The sequence below is a fragment of the Notamacropus eugenii genome, chromosome 7, assembly GCF_028372415.1.
Source record: "Notamacropus eugenii isolate mMacEug1 chromosome 7, mMacEug1.pri_v2, whole genome shotgun sequence".
Lineage (NCBI taxonomy): Eukaryota > Metazoa > Chordata > Mammalia > Diprotodontia > Macropodidae > Notamacropus > Notamacropus eugenii.
This window is the reverse complement of record NC_092878.1, coordinates 114,920,264-114,938,672: the sequence shown is the minus strand read 5'-3', so window position 1 is coordinate 114,938,672 and position 18,409 is coordinate 114,920,264.

Sequence of the window (18,409 nt, the reverse complement as noted above, 5' to 3'; positions counted from 1 at the left end):
GTAGCCCTCAGGCCTCTAGGCCTGGCAACACCCCAATGCCTTAAAATTATTTCTTTGATTTAAGTTCTTCTTCCTTATTACTTATTGAATTTTCTTGTTGTAGTATAATCTAAAACAGAATTAAGAATGATTATAAATCAATTCATCATTTTTGACATTTCCAACTTCTTCTTACAAGGAAATTGCAAATGAGAAGAGATGAAAAAAGTTTTTCACCACCTGTAAGTGGATGAGAAGTTGTGTCACTATAATTTTCTGACAGCTACTCAAAATATTTTTGCTTAACATGCCAATTTCTAAAGAAGTTCAGAATGTGTCTAGATTTCACCCTGAATACCTGTTGTAGAAAGTGTGGTTCTAACAAAAAGACTATATAATTCTCCAAAACCCTTGATAACATTGTCTATTCTCCTCACTTTTACTCTAATGAAGATGTAACTCTTTCTTTTCATCCTTTTCATTCACGATCCTACCTACTCGCCATTTTTTCTAGCAATGCTACCCAATCTCTGATAATCTCTCCCTATTTACTAATTCATTCCCACTGAATCAAAATATACCCAAGTCTTCCCATCCATTAAAACTCATATTAACCCCTAGAATTACTCCATGTTTATTACCCACTTTCTCTCCTTTCACTCACTTCATACTATCGTAGTCAGAATTCCTACCTCATAAATCAAGTGAAACTAATCTTTGCAAAGTTACCATGCCAATAACTTTTTAATTTCCAAATATAATGCAGTACGTGTGTATGTATAACATCATTCTTGAACTCTCTGCAGTGTGTTGACATCACTGATCACTTTCTACTGAACACTCTCTCTGTTTCCATGACACTACTTTGTTTTCTTCCTGCCTTTCTGACCAAGCCTTTTCAGACTCCTTTGCTACACCATCATCCCAAATACATCTTCTAACTGTGGGTGACAAGGCATTGTCCTGGAACTATTTTTTTTCCTTCTCTCTATACTCTCTATTGATGACCTCATTAATTACCTTTAAATGGATGCCTTCACAACGTTTATTAAACCATAAACTCTTATAGTTTGGGGTTATTTTTGTTGTTCTTTGGATGTCTAGCACTTAACACAGTAAGTACTTAATAAAGGCTGTTGATTAAATGATCTATGACATGATAGGTCCCTAGAGGTGTCTCTAAATATCATGTTTATCTTTCTCTCCAAGCCCTCCCCTCTTTCAGAACTCTCTATTTCTGTCAGAGATGCCACCACCTTCATATCACCCTGGTTTATAACCTAATAATCAGTCTAAATTCTTCTCTTTCACTCATCACACTAATCCAATCATCTGTCATATTTTGTCATTTATGCCTCCACAATATCACTTGAATCTTTTTTCCTTCTCTCTATTTGGGAGATCAGCAACCTAGTTACTTCTTTCAGACTTTCATTACCTCCTGCCTTTTTGTTGTTAAATTGTGATGCCTAGAAATAAACACAATAGTCAATCAACAAGCACTTAATTAAGCACTATATATTGAGGAGGGGCAGCTAGGTGGTGCAGTGGATAGAGCACTGGGCTTGTAATTAGGAAGACTCATCTTTATGATTTTGAATCCAGCCTCAGCCAGTTACTAGCTGTGTGACCCTGGGGAAATCATTTAATCCTGTTGACCTCAGTTTCTTCATCTGCAAAATGAACTGGTGAAGGAAATGGCAAATCACTCCAGTATCTTTGACACAAAAACCCCAAATGGGGTCATGAAGAATTGGACATGACTGAAATAATTGAACAGCAGCAGTAGCAGTGGGGGAAGGCGAGGGATGCACGTGTGCCCGCATGCATGTGTGTGCACAAGCATCTATGTATGTATATGGGTGGTAACAAAAAGCTGAAAAAATGAGTACTCGCAGACTGGAAAATCACTGAACAATTAGCAGTACATGAGCATGGATATGACATCAGATATAGGCTCTGTGCATGCATTTGATTTGTTCATCCAGGGGACTTTTGAGGTGCAGCGTGAGCATTTTGCAAGTCTACACAAAATCTTTCTTAGTTGATTAATCAAGTAACTCAGACAAGTCTTGGTCTTGGGTTCTATGGGATGGAGGAAGAGCACTGAGTTGATTTCAAGGACTCAAATTCTTTTTCCTTCCTCTCCTGACTCCATTTCTGTCTCATCAGATTTTGTTTACCATTTATTTCACAGCAGCCTTCTCACCTCAGAAGGGAAGAGGAGAAAATAATTATTTACATAGTGTCTACTATACACTGTGCTAGGCACTTTTTACAAATATTATCTTATTTCATTCTCACAACAATCCTGTGAGAAAGGTTTTGTTTTTATCCCCATTTTACAGAAAAGGAAACTGAGGGTAAGAGAGACCTGGGAAAACTTGCCAAAGGTCACCCAACTAGTTGAGATCTGAGGCAGAATTAGAATCTAGGTCTTTTTGACTGTAAGCACAGTATTTTCTCAATAAGCCTCTTAGCTGTCCTGTTTAACCCAGGCATGGAAAATTCATACTTGAAGAGCCTTTAAGACTGTTTTGTTCTGCAAAGTCAAATGTATGCATGTATATGTGTTTGCTGTAATCAACAAGGAATAAGCATAGTGGAATCTCATATTATCTAAACCTTAAAATCAGTTACGTGACTTTGAAAGTGTTCTTTTCAAATGTGCAGTAGCTTTTTCCCACCTTTTCTTCAAGCTTTTGCAAAAGGTCCATCCCTACCCCACCCTGTTCAGATAACTGTGACTCCTATTAAGGTCATTCTCAGAATTAGTATCCAAGCCAAGCAGACTACCTAGTCTGAGATAATTGCTACCTCCCAATGTCAATGACTATATAATATCTTTAGATTAATTATCAAAAACAGTCTATCATAGATTTCACATAAGACAAAAGGTAATCATATAGGAGGTCACAGTGGGTGAAAAACAAATAATGAGTATGGAAAAGACAAGGCTCAGGTGGTCTGGTTAGTTAATATTTTTAAAAAAAGACTATCGATGATCTCCTGAGTATGCCATCTCACCAATTAGTAGTCATAAAATTTTAAGGATGCTTGAGGAATGGGAGGATCTAACTAATTAGGACTGATAGCAGAAGCAGAGCTTTTTCAGCAGAAAGCATATCTCTTGCCTCCAATGACATTGTTTCAGAAGATTAATTTTGTAGGACTTCCTCTGTTATATATCAACAAGGAAAATGCTGGTTCAGAATAAGAAGAAACTACAGAACCAGAGAAATGTGCCTTTTATCTTAAATAAAGTACCCCAGGGTCAACCTGGGGTTGACCTAAATAAAGCCAACCCCAGGTTGACAGCATTTGCACACACTGCCTTTACTATCCATCTGTGATCCAGCCAGAAAGAATCATCTTTGCAATGATTCATGTCCTTCAATTAATCTCACAGGAAAAGAAATTATGTGTTAGATTTAGCTTTCATTTTGTTGGGCTTCTTGGAACAACATTTAAATATATCACTATTCATTTAGAGATCTTTAGAAGCTAGATGTAGAGGGATAGGCAGGAGGACTTTGTCATCTCTCCAGACCTTGAAATTAGCCTCAATAGGTCTAGACTTGAAAAAGAGTTGCAAAAAGTATAGGAGTTTGGAGTGATGGGGAGGGGTTTAGAGAAGTGGACCAAATGGATCAGTTTTGAATTAGAGACATGTTTCAAGGTATGTGGCCTGGCGACTTCTCAGAGTGGGTGAGATAGAGGGAGTACACATTCATTTCCATAAAATTTCTTTGCTCCTAGTCTACAGAAATTCCTGACTTCCAAAAAGAGGACTCAGAAATGTAACCTTTCCAATCATGCCTTTGCATATCACATGATGAAAGTGGAAAGAACTCCAGTGTTAGACTAGTTACTTTAGAAGCTGATGTTAATAGACCTTCACAAGCACTATTCATTTTATTTGGACAATAAAATATGTGGGTCTACAGTGTGACTTTCAGTAATTTGGAGCATATCATATATTATATTCTCAGATTTTTAAGATCTTTGATACAATTGGAAGGAATCTCAGAGGCCATCTAATCTAGCGTATTCCATTATTTTGTAGATGAAGAAACTAAGGTCTGAAGATACTAAGTGACTTGTTCAAAGTCATATAGTTAAAGTCAAAGGAGGGAACTGAACCTAGTCAAATCAGCAAACAAAACCGAATCACTTCCATTTGAACTGTCTTGGGAAGATTCTGAGGATCAGCTGGCAGGACAAGGTACCACACACTGAAGTCCTTGTTCAAGCTGAATGGCCAAGTATTCAAACTATGCTTCAGAGAGGGCAACTTCAATGGGCTGGCCACGTTGTTTGAATGCAAAATGTATGCTTACCAAAAAAGACTATTTTATGGAGAACTTGCATGGGGCAGGTAATCACATGATGGCCAGAAGAAACAATACAGAACACTCTCACGGTCTCTCTCAAGAACTTTGGATTTCACTGTGCAACATGGGAGACACTGGCACAGGACCGCCCAGCATAGTGTGCCCACATAAGAAAGGGGGCTGTGCTCTTTGAGCAAAGCTGAATTGAGACAGCACAAAGTAAACACAGGATATGCAAATTTGGAATATCCACTGCAAATATTCCTATGGACTATCTATGCCCAGCCTGTGGTACAGCATTCCGAGCTCGTATTGTCCTGATCAACCAGTCAGACACATCGAAATTTCACTTTACAATGATGATGTCATTTTGGTCCTCCTCCGAGACAAAGGACAACAACCAACTACTTGCCAGGCACTGTGATTAGAAATGGCACGCAAATTCAAACAGATAAAAAAATAGTCCCTGCCCTCAAGGAGCTTATGCAAAGGCAATACTTGAAAGGAAATTTTAGGGGATGCATAGGAGGGAAAGGTAGAAAGCACACATTGAGGGCCCTAGGGGAGAAAATCTAGAAAGTCAGCAGTGAAACTCATAAATGAATGAAGATAGGCTGGCTTAGACACTTTTGGGAAAAACTGAGTGTCTGGGAGGAATGGACCAATCAGACGAAGGGGCTGCAGGGATGCAGAGTTCTTCCTTAGAGGCAGCTGTTTGTGCAGTAGATAGACCCACTGGGCCTAGTCAGGAAGACTGCAATTCAACTCCAACTTCAGACATTTGCTAGCTCTGTGACCCTGGGCAAGTCACTAACCTCTATTTGACTCAGTTTCCTCATATTTAAAACAAATATCATGATAGCATCTACTTCACAGTATTGTTATGAGGACTGAATGAGATAGTATTTGTAAAACGTGCCTAGTACAGTGCATAGGAGACACTATGTGCGTGCTTATTCTCTCCCTCTGCCTTCTGTGGTGAGAAATTACAGAGGAATGAATGGTGAAGAAAGTTTGAAGAGACAGAAATGGAGTCAAGAGATGAAGAAAAAAATTATTCAGGTCCTTTGATTGTATCTCAGCTCCTTTTCCTCCATACCGCAGAACCCAAGACCAAAATTGGTCTGGCTCACTGGTTAATCAATTAAGTAAAATGATCCCCTACTTTGTGTAGGCTTGCAAAATGCTCATGCAGCATCCCAGAGGTCAACTGGTAAATCACAGAACATTATATAAATGGTAGCTTTTAGGATGTAGGATACAAGTCGAAGAATGAAATTCCATAAATTGTAAGAGCTAGATGTTTTTGTTTGTGGATACCAAAGCGCTCATTCTACCAACTTATAGAGAGCATTGTGATGGATAAATTATATATCCACTCAAAAGAAATTGGCCTAATAATCCAAATAAAAAGCCAAATAAATGAAAAGATATTTACTGGACCATAGATCTGGAGAGAATCTCAGAGATATAGTCCAATTTTCTCATTTTTCAAGTGAGGAAACTGAGGCATGCCAGGTAAGATGATTTGTCTGTTGCCTCCAGAGAGTGAACATCAGAGGTGGGCTCTACATATGAGTCCTCTACCTCCAGGGTCAACCAGTTGTTCCCTGGATAGCCCACTAAGCTAGTGCACTGATTCAGTTCAATTCAATAAACATTTATTAAGTGCTTGTGATGGGGTGCAGACTCTGGGAATCTCCTTGAACTCTCCTTGAAACTTCCCACTTAATCCGGTTTTTCAAACCTGTAACCCTTACCTATCCTGGCCCTCCATTGTCTGTTACCTCAGGATTTCCTTTGGCTACTCTCCACCCTTGATCCTATCAAAATTCCATTCTCCAGGCTACTGGCCTTTCCCATCAGGATCCTCCCTGGATTCCATCTTTAGTCACCCTGGGATACAGGTCATTTCCATCAAGATCCTACCTCTAGACACCCCAGGCTACTGATCACTCCCATCAAGACCATCCCGTTAACCCTCAGACTACTAGGACACACCTGGATTCTTCCTCAGTCTTTCTGTATATAAGATCCATCTTATTTCCATGAAAATGCTCAGATTCTATCTAGCCTGCTTACGTTAGCATTACAAAGACTCAAGGTTCAATCTGGCCTAGATTCCTTAAGAGTCCACCCAATATTGTGAATCTTTAATAAATTTTGCTTTTCTTTGGCTGAAAGAAGGCTTGGGTCAAATTCATATGAGCAGGACCTGGCATGTCACTATTTTGGGGTCCTGAGTACCCCGAACCTCAACACTTACATATGGACTAGACCCTGTGTAAGCACTTTAAGAAAAATAGGAGAAAAGCAAACAACAGTCCCTGACCTCAAAAAACTTACAATCAAATGGGAGAGACAACATGCAGACCAAAATATACAAAGCAAGCTATCACTCCACATATCAGGAGTAGACCCTGCAGGCCAAGCTCAGACTGGAACATGATGATGCTAGAGAGGCTTGGGTTCCATTTTGGAAACTGTACAGAACTTTCAAAGATCTAAGCTGCCCACTTTTGGCACCATGTAGTGGGCACCACCACATTCCTGGAATAGGTCTAGGGCTACAAGTCAAAAACTATCACAGTCCCCAAAGACTGCACATGACTCAGAGGTAAGTGGGAAAGACAACTTGGCTGAAATATATTACCAAGAATGACTTGCAAGCAAAAATGGGAAAAAGAGATACTTCTACTTCTGGTCTTCAAAGGATTTGTGATCTCACCAACGTAGATTTCTGGGAAGATCTGCAAATCTCACCCATCTAGCAGTTGGGAGCCTGGTGGATAGAGGTCTGGGCCTGGAGTCAGGAAGACCTGAGTTCAAATCAGACGTCAGACATTTGCTTCTGGCTCTGTGACCTTGTGCAAGTTACTTAACTTCTGACTGCCACAGTTTCCTCATCTGTAAAATGTGAATAATAATAGCACTTACTTCCCAAGATAGTTGTGAGGATATAATGAGAAAATAATTATAAATCATTTATCATAATAAGCACTTAAGAAGTCTTTGTTATCTTTTTTCCTGTTCCCTGTTTGTCTCATATATTTCCTCCAATAAATCCTCCACAAGGAAGTGTACTCAGTTTCTCCAGGCCTTACTTTCCATCAGGGTTTCCCAATCTGTGGTATATATGCACCCATTAAGTACAAGTTTGGCAAAGAAGAGAAGACATGTTTTGCATATAACTATATTACATATTAACTATTGAAATATTGCAAAATGGTAGTTGGTGAAAAAATATCATGCATACCAAATAAAGCATGATTCATAAAATTAAATAATTTCTTTATTTTTATTTCTTTTGTGCATCTGCACAGTAAATGACAGAATTAATTTCCCTTAAATTGAATGAGGGCGATGGGAATCAAAAAAATTGGAAATTCCTGTTCTAGACCTTTAAATATTGTGTGAATAACAGTGGAACATGTGGGCTGTCCATCACCTATCACTTCCTAATTATGTGTTCTGAAGACACTTTCTGTGTTTCTAAACTTAATGACTGACTTGGTTTGCTAGCAAACATACAACTGACATACCTTAGTTTCAGATATCCCCATAGAAACCAATGAATAACTTGTAACACTTATAAAACATTTTAAGGTTTTCAAGGATATAGCCATATATGCGTACGTGTTGAAGTTCAGGATGCCCGGGATCCCAAAATACCAGCACATCAGGTCCTGATAGAATGAATTCAACTCAAGCCTTCTTTAAGCCAAGTTTATTAAAGATTCACCATATTGGGTTGACTCTTAAGAAGTCTAACTATTTGTGACTCATATTGACAAGGGGGCTAGATAGAATCTCAGCTTGACAGAATCAGGCTAGATAGAATCTGTGCCCCTTCATGTAGACAAGAAGGATACAGAAGGACAGTGAAAGGGATCTGGGGGTGATCTAGTAGTCCGGAGGTTCCAAGGATGGTCTTGATGTGAGTGGTAAGTAGCCTGGGGTATCTAGAGGTCTTGATGGAAATGACCAGTACCCTGGAGTGACTAAAGATCAAATCTAGGGAAGATCTTGATGGGAGTGACCAGTAGCCTGGAGAATGGGATCTTGATGGAATCAAAGGTGGGAAGTATAATAGAGATTTGGGCCTAGGGATAATGAAAAGCTTATGGGCCTCAAGAGAATGTCAGATCAAGTGGGGAAATCCCAGACTTTCAAGGTCATGTTTTACAGGGCCTTTCAGATAAATGGGACTAAAATTTGGGGGTAAGAGACAAAGGCCTCAGCTTGGGCCCATACCCTGTCATATACTTATATATGGTTTTGTGTAAATACACATATGTTTATGTGAATGTGTATTATGTATATGTATGTATTGTAAATATCAAATTGTAGATAGATTATATCTACATATTCATATTTGCATGTAAAGATTAAATTTTATATGTGTGTACATGTTTGTTTATATATTTTATACATGTAAGGATCAATCATTATTTACACATTAAAAAATGCAATGCAAATAATGTAATCCAATAGTATCGATGTCAGTATATAATTTAATAATCACAACAACCTGGTGAGATTGATGCTGTTATTATTTCTACTTTATGGGAAACTGAGTCTGGCAGAGGCTTGTTAACTTACTCAGGGTTTCACAACTAGTAAGTCTATGAGGATTGGTTTGAATACAAGTCTTGACTTTAAGTCCAATGTTCCATCTATGGTACCACCTAACCACCTAATAAAATAAACTTCTTAGAAGTGAGTGGCATGGCATAGCAGATAGAGGACCTAGTTTCAAGTGGAGCCTATGACACATAGTGTGGGACCCTAGACCAGGGCTGGAGAATGTGTCATCTTGAGTCCACATGTGGCCCTCTAGGTTCTCAAGCGTGATCCTTTGACTGAATCAAACTTAACAGACCAAATCTCCTTAATAAAAGGATTTGCTCTATAAAACCTGGACTCAGTCAAAAGAACGCTCCCAAGGACCTAGAAGGCCACATATGGCCTGGAGGTCTCAGGTTCCCCACCCCTGCCCTAAGCAAATCCCTTACCATTTTAGTGCCCCCCCAGAGAAATCTCCAAGGGGCTGAGCTGCATGGATAGAAGTAGTTTCCTCTACCAATGAAATCACAGGTCCCATTTTTGTTTTGTTTTATTGGTAATGCTATATAAAGAGGTGTATTCAATTTTCAAAGTCTGTACTCTTCTCCTTCACAGAATTCCCTAATTGGAGAAGACCCAGGGGGGTGAAAGTCCTCAACTGGAGAATGGCTGAGAAATTATGGTTTGAATGTACTGGAAATTATTGCATGAAAGTAGTGAAACACTATTGTGCTATGATAAGGGATGAAGGAATGGTTTCAAAGAAATATGGGAAAATCTTTATTAACTGATGCAGACTGAAGTGAGCAGAATGTAGACAACAATTTACACAGTGATAAAAACATTATAGAGTCATACAACTTTGGAAGACCTAAGAACTCTGATTAAAAAAAAATGGTCGGCAATGGTTCCCAAGGATTATCACCATTGGAAAACTGTACTTTATTTTCCATTTTTTAAAAATCTCTTCCAGATGTAGATCTGTTACTTTATGATCCTAAGCAGGTTGTTAATAGCAAAAATGAAGTTACGAGAGCTCAATCCCAAAAGATAGTTAAGTGAAAATATCCAGCCCTTTCTCTTCATATCATTGATACTAGAATTAGAAGGTGGTAAAATATTTTCAAGAGATTGCCAAAGAAATGTTTCCCTACATTTAATCTGCCTCTCTCATACTGAATTTGAACCTGTTTGTTCTTGTTCTAATTTCAATATTGTTAGCATTTAATTGATTGATATCATCCATAAAATGTTCTGTCATTGTTATTGCACTACCCTACATGTTTTAATCATTTTAGATTTAGCCTTGGCTTATGCCAGTGCCCTGGTGATCTAGATCTAATATTGGGATGGAATGAAGAATTCTTAGTTCATTCAAGGAGATAAAAAAGGAAATTTACTTAGCCATAGCAGAGGAAGAAAATTTGTCAAGAAGACCATATATTCACTCACTGAGTGCAGCTCCCTTACTTCTATATAGTGGTGGTCCACTAGTCAAGCATCGGAGAAGAGTGAGAGCTTTTAGTGGCTTAATGTATTCAGGTGACCAGGAAATTAAATGAATAATCCCAGCCTTTACTCTCATGAGCATTTAAGTCTTGAAGATTCTTTTAATACATATTAAGGGGGAAAAAACTAGCCTAGTATGAATGGCAATGGACCTGTTGAGTCGCTTGCATCTAATAGGTTCTTATTAAATTTTTCCTCTACCTATATTCCTCCTACCACGAACCTTTTTTTAGGATCTCCAAAGAATAAGATGCCACATCCGATGATGATATTCCATTCTATTTGTCTCCATGACTTTAACTCTTATTTGATGAACAGTTTTATGATTCCCTCTCTTTCATTAGGTTCCTATTTCTGGAGGTGACCCGACATTGTGGTAACAGAACACAAGCTCAGGAAGTATCAAACTAGAAAGAATTTGAGTGCATGTGCTCTGATGGAGTCATATGTCTGTCCACTGAGGATCAGGCATGCTAAGTGTGATGAGGTTCATGCTCAGGTTGAAATTTTTGGACGCAGCAACTCTCAAAGACCCTAGACTAAGTCATAAGATGATTATGATTGACATCAATGGAAGCATTGATCTCAATGATAAAGTTATAGATCCTTGAAATACTGAAATTGGATTCTCCCTGCTGTGCCTTAAGATATGGAGACCCAGTGCCTGGTGCCTAGACTGCATCGTGTGTGGATGTTAAAACAACAATACGAGAATGGCAGGACCAAAGCCCCTGGAAGGTATCCAGCGAGGTCTCTGTCCTAAGAAGATCCCATTTACAGAGGTTGAATTATGTTTAAATTTAATAACAACAGCTGAGCAATCATGGGTTTGTGGTATTATCGTAGTATAGTCAAACACACCAGGAACAATAGGCAATAATGACATCTTCCCAGTAATGCCTTTGAAAGTTCTCTAGGATTGTTTTCCATTAACTATGCATAGCAAATTTTAGCCAGGCTTCCTATGGTTTATTTTTAAAATTGAATTGAAAATGATGATTCATGCAGACCAAACAAAATGCGGTCTCCCTATTTTTTTTCAAATTCACAATAAAAATACATTTAGTCATTTTTGATTTTCACTATACCCTATAAAAAGAACTGAAGAAAACTGAGCCTAAAACTATAAGGGAAGCCTGAAAGGTGTCTCAGAAAATGAAGACAAGTCTCTCTGGTTTGGAGAGATTAAATAGAGACTCTTAACCCGGGGTCCGTGGACCCCACCTTTTGTGGGAAAAATTACATCATTATTTCAATAGAATTAGTATGCACACACACACGCATGTATTTGTCTTATTTTAAGCATATAAAGGTATTATTCATAGAAGAGGTCCATAGGCTTAACTAGACTGCCAAAACATGGCAAACAAAAAGATTAAGAATTCAAGCTTAGAATAATATTAAGAAAGGAAGATAAATTGATTTCTGGTAATTATGAAAACATGAAATGTTCTAGGCAAAATATTACCTCAAGACAAATAAAACTTTGTAGCAAATGAAGGAAAATGAAACAAAAAAAAAATTCGTGAAATGAAAAAGAATTTCAGTTAAGTGTCTTTACCTACCCTACCCTTCAAAAAAGACAAAACAAAGAACCATATTACAATCCTATATGAGCAGTGGCCTTGTCCTGAGCCAGAGCTAAAGATGGAATGGTTCATAGGCTTCAAATGCCTAGCTAAGATATCCTCACCATGGTCCAGTGGCCATAATCATCCAGCTTGGTATTTGCCTCATCAGGGACTACCTTCTTGGGGTCAAGATCATCTGGCTCAGTTTCTATAGCTCAGGGCCAAGGAGAAATGAATTCAAATGTTACTAAACCTAAACTTGGGAACCCCTCAATAATAGACTAGGAACTAAGAATTATAAATACATTTCCCAACTTACCTCTGGAATTTTTTCCCTGCTCTCCTCTGTCTCATGGCTTCCTTGACTTCCTTCAAAAAATCAGTCCAAATTACATTTTCTATAAAAGACCTTTCTTGGTCACCTTTCTTCTTCCTCCAATCCTCCCTTCCCCATACACACTGCTAGTGCCTTCCCAATAGGATTATCTTTCATTTACACTATTTCAGATAAATAGATAGATAGACAGACAGACAGACAGATATAGACAGAGTTAGAGATATATGTACATGTATGTATGTATATGTGTATGTGAAGGGAAGAATTTATGATGAAACAAGAGATAGAAAGCATTCCAATATGTAAAATGGATAACTTTGATTTATAATAAATTTAAAAGGTTTTGCACAAACAAAACCCAATGCAGCCAAGATTAGACAGAAAGCAGAATGTTTGGTGGGGGAGGGAAAATTTTACAATGTTTCTCTGATAAAGAACATATGCATATAAATGTAGCTAAGTCAAATTTGTATGAATTCAACTCATCACCCAATTGGTAAATAGTCAAAGGATATGAACAGGCAGTTTTCAGATGAAGAAATCATAGTTATCTCTAATCATATGAAAAAATGCTCTAAATAATTATCGATTAGAGAAACATAAATTAAAGCAACTCTGATGTACCACCTTATACTTATTAAATTGACTAATATGACAGAAAAGGAAAGTGACAAATGTTGGAGGGGAAGCGGAAAATTGGAACACTGTTGGTGAAGGTATGAACTGATTAAACTGTTCTGGAGGGCAATTCGTAACTCTGATCAGAGGGCTATAAAACTAAATTACCTTTGACCTGACAATACCACTACTAGGTTTGTACCCCAAAGAAATTTTTAAGGTTTTGGGGAAGGGGAGAGGAGGAGGACCTCTGTGTAAAATACTTATAGCAGCTCTTTCTGTGGTGACAAAGAATTGGAAATTGAAGGAATGTCCATCATTTGGGGAATGGATGAACAAGTTGCGTGTGATTGTAATGGTTTTAAAAATGACAAGCAGGATGTTCTCAGAAAAACCTGGAAAGAGCAGAACCAGGAGAACATCGTACACGGTGATAACAATATTTTATAATGGTCTATTGTGAATGGCAGCTATTTTCAGCAATACAACAATCCAAGACAATTCCAAAAGATTCATGATGAAAAATGTTATCCATCTCTAGAAAAAGAACTGATGGAATCTCAATGCAGATAAAAGCATACTATTTTTTCTGTTTTATAGTTTTGTCTGTGTTTTTTCACAACATGACTAATATGGAAATATATTTTGCATAATTACACATGCATAACCTACGTAAAATTGCTTACTTTCTCAATGAGGGAGAAAGGGGAAGGGTGGAGGGAGATAATTTGGAACTCAAAATTTTAAAAAATATTTAAAATGTTCTACACGCAGTTGGGAAAAATAAAATATGTTAAGAGATAAAATGCTTAGTAGGCAGTTAGACAGAATACAGACAAATGATGGATGAATAGATAGAAAAGAGATAGCAGACAGATGATAGCAGACAGATAATAGATCAATAATAGGTGATAGATGATAGATGGATTGATAATAGATAAAGGATAGATGATAGGTTAATGCTGGATTAATAAAAAGATAGATGATAGTATATAAATATTGATAAAGGCTAATCTATATAGATCAAGGGTTCTTAAATGTTTTGTATCATAAACCACTTAAGCAGTCCAGTTAAGTTTATGAACTCCTTCTAAGAGTCATTCTTTTAAATATCAAAAGTAAAATCAGTTGGATTACAAAGAAAACCAAATACATTGAAATACCATAATCAAAAAAAACTAAGTTCACAGACCCTGGTTTTAAGAACTCCTAATCTAGATACATAGTGATATAGATATATTTAGGAAGGCATGTTTAAGTGAGAGATCTCACAGAGAATTCAAGAGAAAAATAAATTAAACAACTCAATTAATATTCAAGAATTATACTAATGAGAATAATTTGTCAGTGACTCTTTTGTTTTCAGTGACATTGGCAATTTAAATTTTTGAACATCATTCCCTAGGCGTGCTAAAATTAAGAGTTTTTAGGCCACATTGTTCTAACTGCTTGAATCAGGTAATGAATAGAACGTGGTACAGAAAAATATATATACATTTTCATTTTCTCTTCTGTATGGTCTCATTGTTTATGTCCGGCTGCCCTACTGAGCCTCCTTGCACTAAACGCCTCTGATAACATTCCACCCAAGACAAAGACGTACTTTAGGGATGTACCTCTCACAAAGAGGTATTGATGGGCCAGGAATCAGAGTTTGGACAAATGACTGTTTCATTATAACACAGCACACTTGTTTAAGCTTTGCTTATTGAAAGAAATAAAAATTTCATTAGTCATCATTGTAGCTCAGCATGTCCTCCTCCCCCTCCTAGCATGGCATAGACTTCCCCAGAGAAATGTCATTTTTGAACTTTTATCTCCTGCTTTTTACTTTTGCCTTAAAAATAATAAAATTAAGCATTTTAGAGTTTACCAGGAAGAGACCTAGGCAAGAATTTTTATCCTATCTTTGCTTTGCAGATAGAATAGTTAGAATCGATTACCTCTTTGTGCCAGTGTGAGAAGAAAATCATTGCTTTCTCTCTGCATGCTGGTTGGTATGTGTTTGCCCCTTTACCTTCAATATTGAGGTTCCAGTGTAGTTTCATCATTTTCTGGGGACATGACAACCTTTTGGACAGGAGACTTTTAAGATCTCCCTCATTTCCTTTGTTTCAAATGTTGGCCTTCTCTACCGCAGGGTAGGAGGGAGTGAGGAAGACAGCTGGGAGCTCAAAATGCAACGAAGATAAATAAAATATAAATAAAAATGACTTTTGGGGCAAAAGAGAATAAGATTTTGATCATTCATTCATGTAAGCAGCCATTGTTTTATGCTGGATCTTCCATTTTGTACCTATTTCATTCTCCAGATTTCACCACCATGACTCAGCTGCTTTCCTCCACTCACTCAGACCCCTTCTTGAGTTGATGAGTTCTTCCTGGAACCTCCCTTCTGCGTCTTCTAAGAATTTATTTTTTTCTTATTGTTTGCAGTGAACCACTTGTATACTTAACAGGAATATTCAGTTGATACGCACAACCTGGGGAATAGTAAGGAACTGCTCCAATACTTCTATCTTCTTCTCTAGTAGATAAATCTTCCAGAGCTCAGTGCAAAACTGTTACTTGTCATTAACAGAAACACAAGCACAATGCACTCTCTGCATTCCACTTCAAAATCTCTTAGTTCTCCACTTTAGCTGGAATTCAGTTGATCCAGATGACCAGTCCTTATGACTAACTACTCTGGAAATTTTTTGTTTGCCTTACAAGTTAATTAGACCATGATCTAAGCTCAGCACATGGAGATTTCTTAAGGGAGTCTTTATAGTGAGTTTTCCCCCATCTTTATCCCTAAGTCATCCCAATATTTTTTTTTGTTTCTAATTAATGGGTTCCTACCAAAGCAAAATAAAAATCGTCCTTTGCTATTGTCTATGAGGCAATGTTAAGCAGAAAGCCCACTTCCATCAACTTTTCACCTTAATGTCTTCCTTCTCAATTCTTCCAATTGATCACTATATCCATTTGTCTGCCTCGTTGCCTTTTTTGAAGACAAGGGACAGATCTTATACTTCCCAGAGAGTACATAACAATTCTGTATGAGTAGCAGGCATTAAGTATTTATTTGATTTGTTGATCCTTTGAGATCTAAAATACCTCTTATATAATGAGACTATAATTTTATGGTTATGTGATTCTTGGTTCTAATCCTTACTAGAGACTTCCAAAAAGACCTAGAAAAGTTTGCTCTAGGGAATCTCATTATGAGCCTAGGTGAATGCCTTAAAAGGGCTGCCTTCCTTTTAGTACCTTACCACCAGGTGTCTTTTTCTTCAAAAAATCCTGGGAATTGAAAGTAAATTATTTTGCAAGAAAAGACACCTCGTTACCTCACAGGTAAAGAAAGATTTTCAACCTACCCATTTACACACATCTACTCTTCAATAGCCCCCATAACATACAAACTCAAAGTCTAGTTCCTAATCCGTGGATTGAACTTGAAAGGTAAAGATGTTTGTTTTAATTTCACTGGGAAAATAGAACTTGAAATGTCATCCTTTTGTTAAAAAAAAAAAAAGATCAGTAAGATCTAGGTTTTACCTACTTACTCAGTGACTTGCTTGACCTTGAATAACACCTTTACTTCTCTAAGCTCCAGTTTCAGCATTTGTAAAATGAGATCAGTGATGCCAGTCTCACATAAGATATTTGATGTTTCTAAAGAGCTTTAGGAATGCTTGACTGAAAAGTACCATATATCTTAAGAAACCTTTATAGTGGTGTCAAGTACATGGTACATGCTCAAAAAATACTTGGCAACTGATTGATTGGATGCTTCAGTTTTACTCCCACCTCTGTACCTGGCTACTAAAGTAAAAGATGGTTCATCATAAATTCGTAGAATTAAAAGAGATGTCAAGGGTCATCTAGTCTAATTTCTTCATATTAAAGATTAAAAACAAACACTTAAGGGACTTTAAATGATCAAGATCACATAAGTTAAAAGCATTAAAGGTGGAATTGAAATGGAGATTCTCAGACTTGCAGCCTTTCTACTATAACACATGCCTTCCTACCATTTGTCATTTGTCATTTGTTAACTGACTCTTTTGCATATCTATTTACAATTGTGCACATAGAGTTCCTAAGGTACTTCAGACCATTGAAGGGCCTTCTGAATAATCAAATAATGATTGTATGATGTTTTCCAGATATGCAATGAATGTTAAATGTTTGGTCATATCATTATTTTATATTGTATATTTTGTATTTGCATAAATTGTATGTACATGTATATTTAGATTATACATAGTATGAATGAAAAATTACCTGACTATTTTGACAAAAGGATGTAGTAGAAGAAGATCCAGCCTTAGAATGATGAAGACCCAGGCTCAAGTCCTACCTCTGAAGCCTGCTGGTCATGTCACCCTGGCAGGCCAAGGCAACATTTTAAAACTATGAATGCCAGAGCAGATATGGCAGTTCATTGGTAAAAATAAATTTAATCACTGAGAATTAGCTTTACTGATGAAATCACAGATTCAGTCTAAAAATTTTATTGAGATAATATATCATTTCTCAACCATGAAAGGAAACAGTTAATTAAATATGATCTCAGATAATATATCATTATTTATTAAAGTGGAATTAACAGACTCCTGAGATTGTTTTAAGGATGTATTTTTTTACTAATAACAAAAACTAAATTCCTCACAAGAAAATCAGCATAATTGTACAATATTTATGTTATTGAAATAATAAGTAACTTTTAAAAAAGATGTACCACTCCCTCTCCCCCAAAATAAAGCAAATAATTACTTAATTTTCCTGATATCCCTGTTGTAATATCTAAGTATTGTGTCAAAAGTTTCTCCAAGTCTATACAAGACTATTTAATTAACACAAAATTGTCCAAGTATTCTGCCTTTTTCATTTCACTTCCCTTACTCAAGAGTCTACAATGCTTTGACTACCTATTGAATAAAGTTATACCCTTGGGAGTTGCTGATGTGGTATAAATTCTGGATTGCTGGAAAATCCTGCTCCATTGCCCTTACATTCTCCCCAACTCTGGTGCCAAATTACATGTAATTCTATCATTCATTCATCTGTATTTCTCTTCTCTTTCCCGTAGCCCTTCAAAAAGTCAAGAATGGCATGCATGGGGGAAGTTAGACTAATTTGCAGCAAGGCACTAGTAGTCGGTCAGTCAGTCAGTCAATCAATAAACATTTATTAAGTATCTAATATGTGACAGATAAGCATTGGAGATTTGAAGACAAAAACACTATCCATGCCTTCAAGAAGGTCACATTCTAAGAGAGGAAACAACATATAAATTTAAGTACGTATAAGATATGTACAAAGTAGATGCAAGGTAATCACCGAGGGAAGGCATTAACAGGAGGGGCTGGGTATGTGGGAAAGTCACTTGCAGAAGGTGGGATTTGAGCTAGGAAGCCAGGGAAGCTAAGAGACAAAGGTGAGGAGGAAGACTATTCCAGGCATGGGGAATAACCAGTGCAAAGCCACTGAGTCTGGAGATA